Source organism: Enhydra lutris, unplaced genomic scaffold (genome assembly GCF_002288905.1).
Source record: "Enhydra lutris kenyoni isolate GAN:26980312 unplaced genomic scaffold, ASM228890v2 scaffoldscaffold40, whole genome shotgun sequence".
Lineage (NCBI taxonomy): Eukaryota > Metazoa > Chordata > Mammalia > Carnivora > Mustelidae > Enhydra > Enhydra lutris.
Window position 1 is genome coordinate 6,037,118 of NW_019154124.1, and position 16,060 is coordinate 6,053,177.

The following is a 16,060-nucleotide window of genomic DNA, read 5'->3' on the forward strand; positions in this document are numbered from 1 at the left end:
CTAATATCATCGTGCAGTTTAAAAGGAAAATCCCAGGGGCGCCTGGGTGCCTCAGTCAGTTAAGTGTCTGTTTCAGCGCAGGTCGTGTTGCCGGAGTCCTGGCATCCAGTCTCCTGTGGGGCTCCCTATGCAGCTGGGGTCTGCTTCTCCATCTCTCTCTGTTCACCCCACTTGTGAATCCGTGTTCTCTTTCAGTAAGTAACCGCTTTAAAAAATTAAAAAAAAAAATAGGGACGACTGGTTGGCTCAGTTGGTTAAGCGGCTGCCAAGGACTGCATGATTCCAGTGTCCTGGGATTAAGTCCCACATCGGGCTCCTTGGCTGGGCAGGGAGCCTGCTTCTCCTTCTGCCTCTGCCTACCACTCTGCCTGCCTGTGCTCTCTCTCTCTCTCTGACCAAAAAAATAAAATAAAATAAAATAAAATAAAATAAAATAAAATAACATAACATAACATAAATCCTGGGAGAAACTCGGAATCACAATTTCATGCTCTTTATCCTGAGAGTGTAAAAACAAACAAAAACCAAGAACTGTAGTAGTAGACTGTGACATCATTCTAAGAGGTAATGAACACACTGTGACAAGGCAGTGCTGCCTGCCATTAATATGCAATATCTCTTGTACATACTTCAAATTAGTTTCTTTGCTGTCAAGCTCATGGCGCCATCGGTGTTAAGTATTCTGCTACCAAGAGCTTGTCTACTACTATAGCGGGTTATGAGATGCCACCAAGATCCCACTTAGTCTTAGCACCTAGGGCTGGTATGTAGGAAAGTGTTCATTCATCTGAAAGTTAGCTACTGGTTTGGGGCACGGTGACCAGTAGGGTGGGGAAAAGGTTTCTGCAGCGCGAACCCGAGGCGCACACTGGCCCGGAGGCCAGCGGAGGGGGTAGGGGTGGGTCCGGTGCTGCTAAGCGCGTGCCCCGCAGCGCCTCCTTTACCAAGATGGCCTCAGCGTTGGGGTCCGCGGGGGCGGCCATCTTGGTAAAGGCCGAAGTGGCAGTTCCGACGCTGGCAGGACTGCCAGATTCGAAGGTCACAATGAGAGAGTGAGCAGGCCACGTGGAGCGAACTTTGCCTCGGCCCATGGGTTCAGCTCGCCTCCGGGATGGCGAGGCGGCGGGCGTTGAGGCGGTGCCTGCAGCTGCTGGCGCCCTCGGCGGAGCCCGCGCGCCGGAGCCGGGGGCGGAAGAACCCGGGCGCCGGCCGCCGGGGCCACTCACGCTGCGAGGCGGCGCTGTGCCCGAGGGCGCCGTGGCCCGCAGCCCAGGAGGAGCAGCGGCGGCGCGCGCACCCTGCCGCCCCCTACGCCAGGTGAGCCCCGCCCCGCCCCTCCGCCGCGGGGGTTTGGAGCGCCGGGAGGTCTGCGCTCCAGCTCCAGCTCCCGCTCCCGCCCGGCGCAGGGCGGCTTCTTCCCGCCCGCGCATCCCTTTCGCGGCTCGCTTTCTCCTCGGCCTCTGGGTGGAGCAGCCTGGGGCTGTTTGTGGACTCCTCCGCGAAGCAGAGCGCGCCGTGGGTGGGATTACGGGTGCCGAGCCCTGCCCCCTCCTGGAGACGCTGCGCGTGTGAGCGGCAGGGCTGCGTTTGAATTTCCGCACCTCGGGAGTTGCGGAGACGACATCGCTGAAGCTGCCTGGGTGAAGAGCCACTTTTTTTTTTTTTTTTTTTTTTACCCCCCCTCGTGTTGGGAGAGTAGCCGTCTCTGGGACTTGTTTCAGATCCCATCTTCTCTGCAAATCACCAGGTTGCATCTTCCCTGATCGGAATACATGTGGGTGTACCTTTGGCTGTGTTTGTAAATGAGTGGTCGACAGCTTCCTTAGAGGAACTTATTTCTGCTTTATATATGGTATTTATCTTAAAAAAAAAAAATATATATATATATATATATATATATCTCCAACAGGTTTCTCTGCTTTTTGTATTCAAAGTTAACTGAATGGGAGAGCAAAAGAAAGGAGCAAAGTGGGGTGGGGTGGTGGAAGCTGTTGCTTTCTTGAGTTTTCTGTCCCGTGGTGGTTTCTTAAGTTGGGTATTGCAGGTTTTTCGGAGCGGGTATGCAGGTAGCGTTTTTTCCTCCCCGATGTAGAACTCGCTGTGGTCCCGATAGTTGAGAAATATGCTCCCACGGACTCCAGCCGTGCATCAACACAGCAGTCGAACCTGGAAAATACTGGGAGAATGAGAAAAGTTAACCTTTAAAAAGTCACTTAGTTCTTGTCTTTGCCTTTACTGTTATAATAGGACTCATCTCGTTTACTTTGGCTGAGCATGGAGTATTTGCTGTTTGATAATTCTGATTAATTTATTGAGAAAGTCATTCCTGAGCTATAGCTCTCTGAAAATTAAACACTTTCAATCTCAGTTAAAAGTCGATATCTAGCAGTTCTGTTTATGTTTTAGGTACACCGTTTTTGATGTAGTCTCGGACATAGATAGCGTTTAGAAAGAAGTTACGTAATCTTTAAAAAGATTACCTATATCGCACAGCAGTCGGATGTTGTTGCAAAAAAACATGAGGTCTGTGAGAGAAGAAATTAGGGCAAGTGTACTTGTTTAATAATTTAAAACTGTTGTGACTCAACTGGAAATACAGTCCCAATTTCAAAAATTGCATTCTGCAGGCTTTCCTGTTGCAAGAATTTCTGTAAGTCTCCAAGAGGGGAAAATACTTAAGAATAGTTCTCATACCCTATTTTTGCTTACAATTCCAGGTTAAATAGTACAGATTTCACATTGCAAAACTTAATTTTTAGATTAGTCCAGGGGTGATTGTATGAAGGACATTTTATTTTCTTTATTTTTCTCCTTTTTTAAAGATTTTATGTATTTCACAGAGAGATCACAAGTAGGCAGAGAGGCAGGCAGAGGGGTGGGGGGAAGCGGGCTCCCCTCTGAGCAGAGAGCCCAAAGCCAGGCTCCATCCCAGGACTTTGAGATCATGACCTGAGTTGAAGGCAGAGGCTTAACCCACTGAGCCACCCAGGCGCCCCAGAAAGACATTTTAATATAAGCATTCCATTGTAGGGTTTTGGTTCTGTTTTAGTTGATACAGTCATCCTCTTATGTTTGTTTGAAAAGGTTATTATGTTCCTTTGGTACTTAGGAGTTTGGGGATTTTAAAGAACATTTTGTCTGTATTTGGAAAAGTACTATTTGCCTTTGATTTTCAATCTCCTTTTTCTTTGTAGTGGTAGGTAGCTTTGGATGTAGAGGGTTTTTCCAGTCCATTCTACTCCTTTTATGTAAATAAGAATATGACTGTAGCTGGGGGCTGTGTTGATCTGGCATTTTAGATTGAAAAGGATACAAGTAAAAAGTGCATTGAAATATTATTGGGGAAATGAACTGTGCATGTAATTAATTGTTAACGAGCACCTTTATATTGAAAGCCTGTGAGGGCATGTGTAAAATTGGCATTAAAAAAAAATCACTCAAGGGGGGGCGCCTGGGTGGCTCAGTGGTTAAAGCCTCTGCCTTCGGCTCAGGTTGTGATCCCAGGGTCCTGGGATCGAGTCCCGCATCGGGCTCTCTGCTCAGCGGGGAGCCTGCCTCCTCCTCCTGTCTCTCTCTGCCTGCCTCTCTGCCTACTTGTGATCTGTCAAATAGGAAAAAAAAAAAAATCACTCATGCAGGGTGCCTGGGTGGTGCAGTTGGTTAAATGTCCAACTCTTGGTTCTGCTTAGGGCGTGATCTCAGGGTGGTGGGATCCAGCCCCAAAGTCAGGCTCCCCCCTCAGTACAGAGTCGGCTTGAGATTCTCCCTCCCATTCCCTCTCCCCTCCTGCCTCAAATAAGTAAATCTTAACAAAAGAAAAGAAAAGAAAAGAAATAGTGTGATTTCCAGAATGGGGTTCTAGTAATATGCCATTCTAACTGAAGAATTTTACCTACCTGTCTATAATTTATAGTGCTTTGGTCAACTTGTCTTTTGAATTAATAAGTGCTTATTGTGTATTCAAATATTAAGACTTCTGTGACAGATTATATGTGAATTTGGATGACCTCAGGGGCAGTTTGTTATGTCAGAAAGTCTTTTGTCAACTCGGTTGGATAACGTGTTATCAGTATTAAGATTGTAACTTACGAAGACCTTTCAAGTATTTATGTATTTTTAGCTTGATTTAATGGACATGCCCCATTCCACAGATGAGGCAGTCAGAAAACTGAGAGCCTAGGAGATTTTAGCAGAGGTCCCTGAGCACAGCAGCTCTGGCCTTGTGCAGGAATGTCCCCTGCTGCCCCTTGTTAGAAAGGGGTACCAGTGAAACCCGAGTCGGGTGGTGGGGCTCAGCAAGCTTTGGTCAGCATTACAGCTGTAGATGACACCCCTAAACCTGTTTGTGAGTGATCAGTAGTGTCAGTTCTAGGGGTACAGGCCTGGCATGCAGATGGGTCAGCATCAGTTCAAACACTTGAATGAGAAATAGCTCAGTCTGTACCTGCTACCTAATATAATCCATCTTTTCCCTGGAAGGCAGCAGATTTTCTTTTTTTTTTTTTTTTAATATTTTATTTATGTGAGAGAGAGAGCACACGAGCGCGCTCAAGCAGGGGGAGCGGCAGAGGGAGAAGCGGACTCCTCACTGAGCAGGGAGCCGGATGTGGGACTGTATCCCGTGGCCCTGGGATCATGATCTGAGCCCAAGGCAGGTGGTTAACTGACTGAGCCACCCAGATGTCCCAGATTTTCAGGTTTGTCTAAATTGGAGGTCTTCCCAGATTAAGGGCTGGTAACATATTGGCTGAACGGGAAGCGCCTGTAAACTTCCGTGCTCGTTTGTAATCTCTCGTTTTTAGAGTAGAGTTGTCATAATAAACCCCAAGCTTCCTCATTGTTTCTGGCACCTCTTAAACTGGTAAGGTGCTTGCTTGTTTTGCTAAGACCCTGATGCTAGGACACCTGGACAGCAGCAATGATTAGTTTGAAAAGTTTTCTGTATTTTGAGGGTCCTTCAAATTACAAAGATGTTTGTTCTCTTTTCAAGTCACTGTGTTCCTTCCTTTGGCTTGTTTGGAGAGTTTGTGAAAAGTACTGCATATATTTCAGAATATTGTGCCGTTGGTGCATAAACAATGAATCTTGAAACACTGAAAAAAAAAAAAAAGAATATTGTACCGTTATATGGTTGAAGTATCGAAGGACAGTTTAAAAGAGTTTCTAGGGCACCTGGGTAGCTCAGTGGGTTAAGCCTCTGCCTTTGGCTCAGGTCATGATCTCAGGGTCCTGGGATCAAGTCCCGCATCGGGCTCTCTGCTCCTCGGGGAGCCTGCTTCTCCCCTTCTCTCTCTCTGCCTGCCTCTCTGCCTACTTATGATCTCTCTCTGTCAAATAAATAAATAAAATCTTAAAAAAAAAAGTTTCGAGACTCCCTTTTAAAAAAAATGTTAAGGCCCATTTATCTGTTTATGAGCTAAACTAAGTAAAATACCCTACCTGAGGTGAAATGTGACCTTTATCTTTTTATGCTCATCATATGTTCTTTTGGTCCAAGTGTTTTTAAGATTTTATTTGAGAGAGAGGGAGAGGGAACAGCAGACTCCCAAATGAGCAGGAACACTGGGCTCTATCCTGGGATCGTGACCCGAGCCAAAGGCTCTTAACTGACTGAGCCACCCAGGCACCCCAGTCCAAGTGTTTTTAAACATAATTATGATCATGGCTTATAAACAGCTCCAGCTCTATCCCCAGCCACAGATGGACCCTTGGAATGTCCTGTAACCCTCCGGCCTGATGTGCTTCACCTGTGAAGTAAAGGGGTCACAGAGTGATGAACTTGAGTCATGGAATGTTCAAGTGAGAAAGGACTTTAGTATGCACCGGCCCAACCTGTTTAATTTATAGATTTCCTATTTCTTCTCTTGAAAGAGTTTTTAGCCTATCATGATCTTGCAAAACTGAAACCTCAAAATGAGACTTTTCTCCCATTTCACTTTAACATTCTTGGGTGAAAGTTGATTCCTCTTTCATTCTTTGCTCATCTCGTGTCTCAATTTTATTTGTAGATGAGATGTTCATTGTGTATAAATGTATTTGTGCTGTTCAGAGCTTATTTTTTTTTAACTGCATGAATATGAATGCTGGTGGGCATAGTGGGTATTGAAGTGAAGAAGTTGACAAGCTCTGGACCATCTCAGCAGCCTTCTTCTGGTTAAGCATGAATATGTAGAGCTTTATAATTCCTATAATTCCTTGATAATTCCTTTATAATTCCAAATATCTTAAATCATACTTTATAATAATGGTCATCTCTGATTTACTATAAACTGCTCACATTTTAGTAAATTTTGTTGAAGACCTAAGTGTGCATTTATATGGTACCCCGAGGCCACATAGTGATCACTTCTCCAAGTTTTTCTGGGACTGAGGAGTTTCTCAGGATGGAGGACTCTCCCTGCTGTGACTGGGTAAGGCCTGGGCACACTAGATGTGTTGGTCTCCCTGCCTGAAGGTGTCTCAATTGACTGTGATTAACAGTCCTTCCCAGTTGGAAGGATGAAATGCCATGGGGGGTAATAGGAACTCAAAAACATCTTTTCAAAGGCAAGGAAAATATCTTCAAGGTCTCCTGGATATTATCTGTTTATACAACTGGAGTATAGAACTGTATAAATAAAATCACTTGTTCTTTTCTGTGTAACTTTAAACGCGAACAGTTTAGTGACTAAATAGGTCACATTTGAACTCTTCTCCATGTAAAAGTAAAAGGGCAGTTATATTTATAAGGGAACTTATCAGGGAACTACTAAGTGTTTTTTACTTTGAAAGGGAAAAAAGAGGACATTGTTGAAAGCAAAAAAGGCTAGCCTTGCCCGTCAGACTGTAACTGTTGGCTATATGCTGCCAACGTGGAACATGGTATCTGTTCAAGATAAACTTACTGGATTTTTCTTGCAGATTTAACATGATTAGCGGAAAGAGCACGGGCTCTGGAATCTGATTCTACTTGGGTTGGATCTCCAGGCCCAAATGTTAACCAGCTTTTTGACTTTATGTAAACTGCTTTTTTTTTTTTAAAAGATTTTTATTTATTTATTTGACAGAGACCCAGTGAGGGAGGGAACACAGGCAGGAGGAGTAGGAGAGGGAGAAGCAGGCTCCCCACGGAGCAGGGAGCCCCACGCGGGGCTCGATCCTAGGACCTTGGGACCATGACCTGAGCCGAAGGCAGACTCTTAATGACTGAGCCACCCAGGTGCCCTAATGTAAACGGTTAAACTCCTTAAACTTTTTGTTACATCACCTTGAACATAAGGATGACCTCTGCTCCTGGGACTGTTGAGGACTGAGTGAGATGGTGAATGTGTTTAAAGTGGCACACAGAAGGCAGTGAACTAGAGCGGTCACGCGTGCTGCGCGGCTCAGCTGAGTTTGCATTAGGAGGGATTCCGTGTCTCCATAGCTTCCCTGACCTTCACAGCTGTGGTTATTGTGTCAGTTGGGATTAGTTTTGGGAGGCTTAGAGCTGGAATAATCAGAGTGTGGGTCTAGTGACCCCTGAAGTCCTCGTTCTTGTGCCATTCCCAGGAAGTGGCTTTCACACTCAGGGTGGCTCCGGCCAGGAAGATGCAGGAAAAATCAGAGTGTCTCCCTTGCCCTTCAGGGAGACTCCCAGAAGCAACGTGGGAGACTTCCGCTCGAATCCCAAGCATCGGTAGGGCTCATCCCTGCTTGGAAAGGTAGGAAAGGTGGTCATTTAGCTGGTGCCTGGCTAGCTACCCTAGGTAAAACTGGGCCTCTGTTACTGAAGAGGAAAGAGGGGACTAGATTTTATGGTGGACCTCTTGTAGGTTTTTTTTGGGTTTTATTTTGATTTTAGGACATTTTTAACTTTATTTTTGAAAGACTTTATATATTTGACAACAAGTGAGAGCGTGAGCACAAGAAGAGGGAGTGGTAGAGAGTGGTAGGGAGAGGGAGATGCAGTCTCCCCACTGAGGGGCTCCATCCCAGGACCCTGGGATCATGACCTGAGCCAAAGGCAGATGCTTAATGACTGAGCCACCCAGGTGCCCCTAGAGCATTTTTTTTTTTTAAAGATTTTATTTATTTATTTGACAGAGATCACAAGTAGGCAGTGAGACAGGCAGAGAGAGAGAGGAGGAAGCAGGCTCCCCGCTGAGCAGGGAGCCCGATGCGGGGCTCGATCCCAGGACCCTGAGATCATGACCTGAGCTGAAGGCAGAGGCTTAACCCACTGAGCCACCCAGGCGCCCCTCCCTAGAGCATTTTTAATTAGGTTTTTTTTTTTTAAAGATTTTTATTTATTTATTTATTTGACAGAGGGAGATCACAAGCAGGCAGAGAGAGAGGAGGAAGCAGGTTCTCTGCTGAGCAGAGAGCCCGATGCAGGGCTCGATCCCAGGACCCTGAGATCATGACCTGAGCCGAAGGCAGCAGCTTAACCCGCTGAGCCACCCAGGCGCCCCTTTAATTAGGTTTTTGTTGTTGTTGTTGTTTTGTTTTTTTTTGAGAGAGATGGGATGGGATGAAAGGAGCACAGGGAGAGGAGAGGCAGAGAATTCTAAGCAGCCTCCATGCTCAGCTCAGCACAGAGCCTGATGTGGACACCTTCACAGGACTGTGACATCGTGACCTGAGCTGAAACCTGGAGTCGGACACTTCACCGGCTGAGCCACCCAGGCGCCCCGGCATCTTCTGATCTTTCCGACTAGGTCACAGCTTTATTGTTATAGGATTCAAGGTCTCAAGAATTCCCCAGGATTTTTTAGTTTTTATTTCAATAATTAGTAGTAAGAACACCCTCTCTTGGCTTTTGTCTCACTGTCCTTTTGTTACTTTTGCTTCTCCTACAATTTGATTCCCAATGAGTCTTTTTAAAAACAATTAACTCTGTCCCAGTGAAGAAGAATTAGAAGATTGAACTCCTGATCTTCATTTATTTATTCTATAAGTATTTCTGGAACACTCCTCATGTAGAGGCTGCTGTGGGTTATCATAGACCATGTCAGTTGTCATCGATTATGTTTCTTTTTCTTTGGGTTTGGCTTCCTGGGAGCACGGAGTCGAATCTGTGACTCAGCTGGACTGAAAACAAGTCTGTGACCTCTCCCACTTGGCTCTTAGCCCTGTGGTCTTCCCAGTCCCAGCACCGTGTGGCCGTCTCAGGGTGATGCTCCCTCTCCAACTTGGAGTTTGGGGCAGGGAGGAAGGGCTTTACGGTTGGCATTTGCCAGGCTAGCATACGTTTGGGGGTACCGGAAAGTCCTTTTGGTCCTTCTTAAATGTCTGTCCTACTTGTATGCCAATGACTACTTCAGAGTAGCTGTTCTTAACCCTGCCTGTGTATTGGGATCACCCACAGAGCTGTTTAAAACTCTCTGGGGAACCCCCACCTCACCTTTTGATTCAGTAGCTTCGAGTATAGTTTTTAAACCATTGGTTATTCTGATGGGCAGCCAGCCTTGAGAATCCCAGGTTTAAGGCTTTGTACCCAGCTGGCTTAGAGATACTTAGGGAGGAGCCCCACGTTGGTGCCTATCAGTCATACTCCAGATCAGATCCTTCCTTAATTACCTGTTTTGACCACGGGAGGCGGAGGCGGGAGAACCCTGAGACTAGTTGGTTTGGAGATAGAAGACACTGAAATGCTCTAGGGGACATTTAGCCAGCGTTGGCCTGGCTTGCCTGTTTTGCACGCTCCTATGATGGAAAGCTTCTCCTTTGAGCCAAAGAATCTTGCTAACTGGGGCTCCCGCAATGGGGAGAGTGCCGATTGTAGGTGTGGCTACTATTAGTGTCCTGAGTTTGCACATTTTTCTCCCTGGGGGGCAGACAGGGGAGATAAGGAGGTGAAGGCGAGAGGATTATTACTTTCAGAACCAGGACACTGTTCAGGGTTTAGGAAGGATCTCCTGGTGGATTCAGAAAGTTGCTGAGGCCGCAAGGAGCTATGGGTTTGCACAGGAATCCTGTGGAGAGTTGTGGTTTCATGTTTGTTTTTAGTTGTGTGAATTCTAGGAAGACCAGGGCTACTTTTACTCAAATATAAGAACAAAAACACTTTCTACAGTTCATTTCAGTTTGTGCCATTACCCTTACTTAGCTCCCATATTTTATTAGTGCAGAAATTAAAAAATGGATTATATGCTTAGAATATAATGTAGTGGCTTACAGTTGTTGTACGCTTGTTGTGTGCCAGACGCTGGGCTTAGGATTACGTACATTTTGTCCAATACCACAACGAAAGGGCATCAGACAAGGAAACTAAGACTTAGAGGTGACAAGGGTACCTACCAAGTTGGGAAGTATCTTTTTTTTTTTTAAAGATTGTATTTGTTTGTTTGACAGAGAGACAGAGAGAGAGAGAAGGGAACACAAGCAGGAGGAGTGGGAGAGGGAGAAGCAGGCTTCCCTGCGAGCCGGGAGCCCGATGCGGGACTCAATCCCAGGACCTTGGGATCATGACCTGAGCCGAAGGCAGACGCTTAACGACTGAACTACCGAGGCGCCCTTCAACTTAGTATATCTTAATAATACCAGGAATTAGATAGTAAATTATAAACGCCAATCAAAAAATGTGTATAATTAGGATGTCTTGGTGGCTCAGTCCCACTCCCTCTGCACTTTCCTCCTGCTTGTGCATGCACCTTTTCTCTCTCTCACTCTCTCAAATGAATAAATAAAGTACTTTAGAAGTATATATAGAATTGAACTTAAAGTTCCTTTGAACTTCAAGATTATGTTAGTTGACCTTTTGGGTATGTCACGTGGTGCGACACTGAACCTGCTGTTATACTGTCAGCAGACGGACTGAACAGGGTCTGACCTCAGCAGTGCCCTGGGCCTTGCTTCCTTGTAAAAGCCCCCGCTGTTGGTTGGTTTGTTGTCATTTACCTTTTCCTCAGGAAGGATTGAGGAGGCCGATGTCCAGGAGTCTGCGCTCCGGCCATATTCCCTTGTACATGAGCCAGAGGCTCAGGGAACCTCCCTGGTGCCTGTCTCGCTTTCCATCCCCCTCTGCTGACATCAGGGCCCCATAACTGGTTGTCTGCATCCAGAAGCTTGCGAGCCTCTTTGGCGTGCCTGATGCTGGGGACCGTAGAACTTCTCTTAAGTGCGAACCCTTTGGCATAGAAGGAGAAGTATTTGGGCCAGTTGTTTTGGAAATGTCTTATCCTAAAAACTGTAGTTTTCAGGATTCATAGCTGATACTTCTGTAAACCTGTTTCTCCAAAATCTGTAGGGTTGCTGAAGAGGTTTCTTTTTTTTTTTTTTTCGCCTGGAGTTTAGATACAGTAGACAGTCAGTGTTTGGTAAATGTCTCTAGAAATGATTGAAGTCTAGGCCCTTTCAAATTATACCTGGAATCTTTTTAAAGGGTGAAAATCTAATGGCTGTTTGATGATCAGATTTGTCATGAAATCTCTTCTGAAATATTTTAAGCTTTAAATGATCTCCGGCTTTGCCTGATAAACCCGGGAAACTACACTTCCTCCAAGTAGCTAAGGTTGGTGTTCTTGGCTGAAAAACACTGTGCTTATCCCTTGCGAACCTGGCCTGGGAAGGCGGCTGCCTCCAAGCTAACTTTAGCTGGGGATTTCCTACCGGGGAGTAGAACGCCAACCACAGTGGCGGCCACGTTGGAGAGGGGGGCAGCCCTTCTGTGGTCGAGCAGGCTCTCTGGGGCAGCCACAGATTGTTAGAATTGGGGAGGTTTGAAGGGGCCTTAAGGTTATGGCTCAGGCCTCTCTTTCTATGGATAGAGAGAGTCTTAATGATGGTAAGTGACTTTTTTAAAAAAGACTTTATGTATTTATTTGAGAGAGCGTGCATGCGAGTGGAGGGAGAAGCAGAGGGAGAGGGACAAGCAGACTCCACACAGAGCGTGGAGCCTGATGTGGGGCTGGATCCCACAACCCCGAGATCATGACCTGAGCCGAAATCCACAGTCCATGCTCCACTGACTGAGCTATCCAGGAGCCCCGATAGTGACTTTTTAAAGCTTACAGACTTCAGGGGCACCTGGGTGTGGCTCAGTAGGGTAAGCGGCCGTCTTTGGCTCAGGTCATGAGCCAGGGTCCTGGGATTGAGTCCCACGTCAGGCTCCCTGCTCAGCCGGGAGCCTGCTTCCCCTTCTCTCTGCCTGCCTCTCTGCCTACTTGTGTTCTCTCCCTCTCTGTCAAATAAATAAATAACATCTTTTAATAAAAAGCTTACAGACGTCAGTGTGGATAGTTTTGATTTACTATGGCTTGACTTTCGATTTTTTGACTTTATGATGGTGGGAAAGGCATACGTATTCAGTAGAAACTGTACTTTTTTTTTTTTTTTTTTAAAGATTCTTATTTATTAGGGGTGCCTGGGTGGCTCAGTGGGTTAAAGCCTCTGCCTTCGGCTCAGGTCATGATCTCAGAGTCCTGGGATCGAGCCCCACATCGGGCTCTCTGCTCAGCAGGGAGCCTGCTTCCTCTTCTCTCTCTGCCTGCCTCTCTGCCTACTTGTAATCTCTGTCTGTCAAATAAATAAATAAAATCTTAAAAAAAATAAAAAAAAAGATTTTTATTTATTTATTTGTCAGAGAGAGAGAGAGAGAGAGAGCGAGCGAGCGTGAGCACAAGCCCACAAGCAGGCAGAGGCAGAGAGAGAATCAGGCTCTGGCCGAGCAGAGAGCCGGATGTGGGACTCGATCCCAGGGCACTGGGATCATGACCTGAGCCAAAGGCAGTGGCTTAACCGACTGAGCCACCCAGGCGTCCCTAGAAACTGTACTTTAAATTTTGAACTGTATACCAGCTGACGGTTTATGATGTGATTCTTTTTTTTATTATTTTTATTAACCTATAATGTAATATTTGCCCCAGGGGTACAGGTGTGTGAATCGTCAGGGTTACACACTTCATAGCACTCACCATAGCACATATTATCCCCAGTGTCCATAACCCAATCACCCTCTCCCTACCCACCCAAGATGTTATTCTGACAACTCCGGGGCTCCCAGTCAGTCTCGTGATCCCGAGCGTCCCCAGCTGACACACTTGCAGCCGTTCTGTCCCCCACACAACCATTCTGTTCTTCACTTTCAGTACAGTAGTCAATAAATACATGAGCCCTTCAATGCTTTATTACAGAACAGGCTTTGTGTCAGATGATTTTGCCCAGTTGTAGACTCATTTAAGTGTTCTGTGCATGTGCAAGGCAGGCTAGGCTAAGCTGTGATGTTTGGTAGGTTACGTGTGGCAAACGCATGTGGTAATTTTCAACTTTAAGTATTTTCAACTTTAGGATGGGTTTGTTGGGATTGTCACCCTGTTGTAAGTTTAGGAAGTTGGGACCAGAACTGAAGTCAGAAGTAAGAGAGTGTTTCCCCTTCTTACCCTTTCTTTCTATCCAGGATCTATAAAGACCAGTCTCTCTCTCTCTCTCTTTTTTTTTTTTGGAGAGAGAGATCACATTCATGTATGTATGAGCAGGGGGGAGGGCAGAGGCAGAGGGAAAGATCGAGAATCTTAAACAGGCTCCATGTGACATGGAGTCTGATGTGGGACTCGATCTTATGACCCTGAGATCATGACTTGAACTGAAATCAAGAGTCAGACACTTAACTAACTGAGCCACCCAGGGGCCCCTCCATTCCTTTTCTTTATGCGGGGTGGGGGGGGAATATGTATATCTTTTTTTATGGGTTATACTTTATTTTATTTTTTAAGAGATTTTATTTATTTATTTGACAGAGAGAGACACAGAGAGGGAACACAAGCAGGGCGAGTGGGAGAGGGAGAAGCAGGCATCCTAAGGAGCAGGGAGCCCAATTTGGGGCTCGATCCCAGGACCCTGGGATCATGACCTGAGCTGAAGGCAGAGGCTTAATGACTGAGCCACCCAGGTGCCCCTGTGGGTTATACTTTAAAGACAAAAGCTTTCTTTTTGCATAATGGATTGAGACAGAGACAGGAGAGAGGCCACATTTTGAAAGTATATATTGTTCAGATCTTGGCTGATGGAATAATGAATGAACCCTTAAGGTCCTATAGCAGATCGGGAAACACTTTTTAAGTTTCTCAAGCTTCAAACTAGTCTTTCCTCCCCATATTCCCCAACCTTTTCAGTTAATGAATTGTATCATTTAGGCCAGAAATAAATCTGAACGTTTTGTTTGCATTATTTTTAAGATACTAAGGAGGTGATAACTGTCATTTCAGTAAACATCCTGCTTTATGCGTGTTTTCTCAGTTTGCCGTAACATGCCATTTTATTTGTTATTATTATTATTTAACATTCCATTTTAGTAGGATTATTCTAAAGATTCCAGTTAGAGTACTGTGGGTGGTATTTTAAAATGGACTTTAGTCTTAAGCTGCCTTGTTTATTGTTTCTAATTCTAATCAGACCTTTGCTTTCTTACTTAAACGAAAAACTCTTATTATAATAGAGAAGACACCTAGTGTGTATGTATTTGGGAGACTTAAAATTTTTTAATAGCCTGTGAAATGACTTTTTAGTTCAATATACTGATTTTGGTCAAATAGTGAAGAATTTTCAAAGCCTTTGGTGTTCTGTGATCAAGAACATTTGCTGTCCTTGACCAGTTTTTGAAAAGAGAACACATTCTCTAGTTGGTATCCTGGAGAGTCAGGTTAAGTTCTGCACTCCCTGTTCTCAAAACTGTCTGTCTTTGTTGCTTATGGTAATGTAGCATTTCTTTGTGAATTACTTGTGTCAGAACACAATCTAGTAACAAATACCACGTCCTGGGGCGTCTGGGTGGCTTGAGTCGGTTAAGCGTTATGCTTATGCGTCTACGCTTGACTCAGGGATGATCCCAGGGTCCTGGGGTTGCCCTCCCACCCCCCCTCATGCCGGGGGCCTGCTTCTCCCTCTGCTTCCCCCACTTGTGCTCATGCGCACTTGTGCTTTCTCACTCTGAATTAAACGGATAAAATCTTTAAAAAAAATTTCATGTCCTCATTTTAGGGGAAGAAAATGCATGGGTCTGGGGAGTACAATGCTTCAGAAGCAGTGGAACAGTCTTCCTGAGGAATTTTTTTGCAAGAGTCCATTTTCTAGAGTCTGGAAGAGGCAATGTGGAAACAGGGCATGATTGGTTAGGAGGTTGGGGATTTCCTTAGAACTCTGGGTAAGGGAAGCTTGCCAAGCTGGGTTGGAGGATTGGGATAGGATTCCTTGACAAGGGTTTCCCATGAGTGCGGGCTGACTTGGGTTTAGGTTTGTGGGCTATTCTCGGGGCATCTTCCATTCTGGGGGTCCCGATAAGCGAATTAACTTGATGATTTGTTAAAGTAAGTTTTCTGTCTGTAATCAGATGAACACTTTATAAGGCAAATTTAAAGTTTCTTTTTTTAGCACAAGAAAAAAATATATATTTTTTTAAATTTTATTTGTCAGAGACAGCGAGAGAGGGAACACAAGCAGGTGCAGAGGGAGAGAGAGAAGCAGGCTTCCTACCAAGCAGGGAGCCCAATGCAGGGCTCGATCCCAGGACCCTGAGATCATGACCCGAGCCGAAGGCAGACGCTTAACAACTGAGCCTCCCAGTCACCCCTATTTTGATTTTTATAAAGGATCAGGAAACTTAGATTTTTTTATGAAAATGCTTTTTTTTTAAACAAAATTAACAATTTCAGCAATCTATTTTTTTTTAAAAGATTTTATTTATTCATTTGACAGACAGAGATCACAAATATGCAGAGAGGCAGGCAGAGAGAGAGGAGGAAGCAGGCTCCCCACTGAGCAGAGAGCCCGCCGCGGGGCGATCTCAGGACCCGGAGATCATGACCCGAGCCGAAGGCAGAGGCTTTAACCCACTGAGCCACCCAGGCGCCCCTCAGCAATCTATTTTTAAGTCTATCTGGAATTGCAGAATGTTCTTTCACTTGGATTCAAAGGTTCTAGTTATCATACTTTTTATATTTTTACTGAACATAAATAATAGTAGAAGGCACAATATGCATTTGGTTAGTACTTGGGAATACTAGTCCATGACGTGATTGCTCCTCATTACAGCCCTTCAGGGAGACATTTGGTTGTTATCTTAATTTCACAGATGAGCAAGGCCATGTTGAGACAGGTTAAGTTA

The 16,060-nt window shown here is 45.3% G+C and overlaps 1 protein-coding gene across 2 annotated transcripts in view; it reads left to right on the forward strand.

Moving 5' to 3' along the window:
* The first annotated feature begins 1,269 nt into the window (after positions 1-1,269).
* Positions 1,270-16,060, forward strand: part of LOC111155331 (N-acyl phosphatidylethanolamine phospholipase D) — a 53,252-nt gene continuing 38,461 nt past the window's right edge. The window contains exon 1 of one of the 2 annotated variants that reach the window (XM_022515479.1): positions 1,270-1,317. The gene's annotated coding sequence lies outside the window, so the exon portion shown is untranslated. Of the gene's footprint in view, positions 1,318-1,489; positions 1,775-16,060 lie in introns of those variants that run through there. The other variant, XM_022515478.1, reaches the window with a different exon arrangement.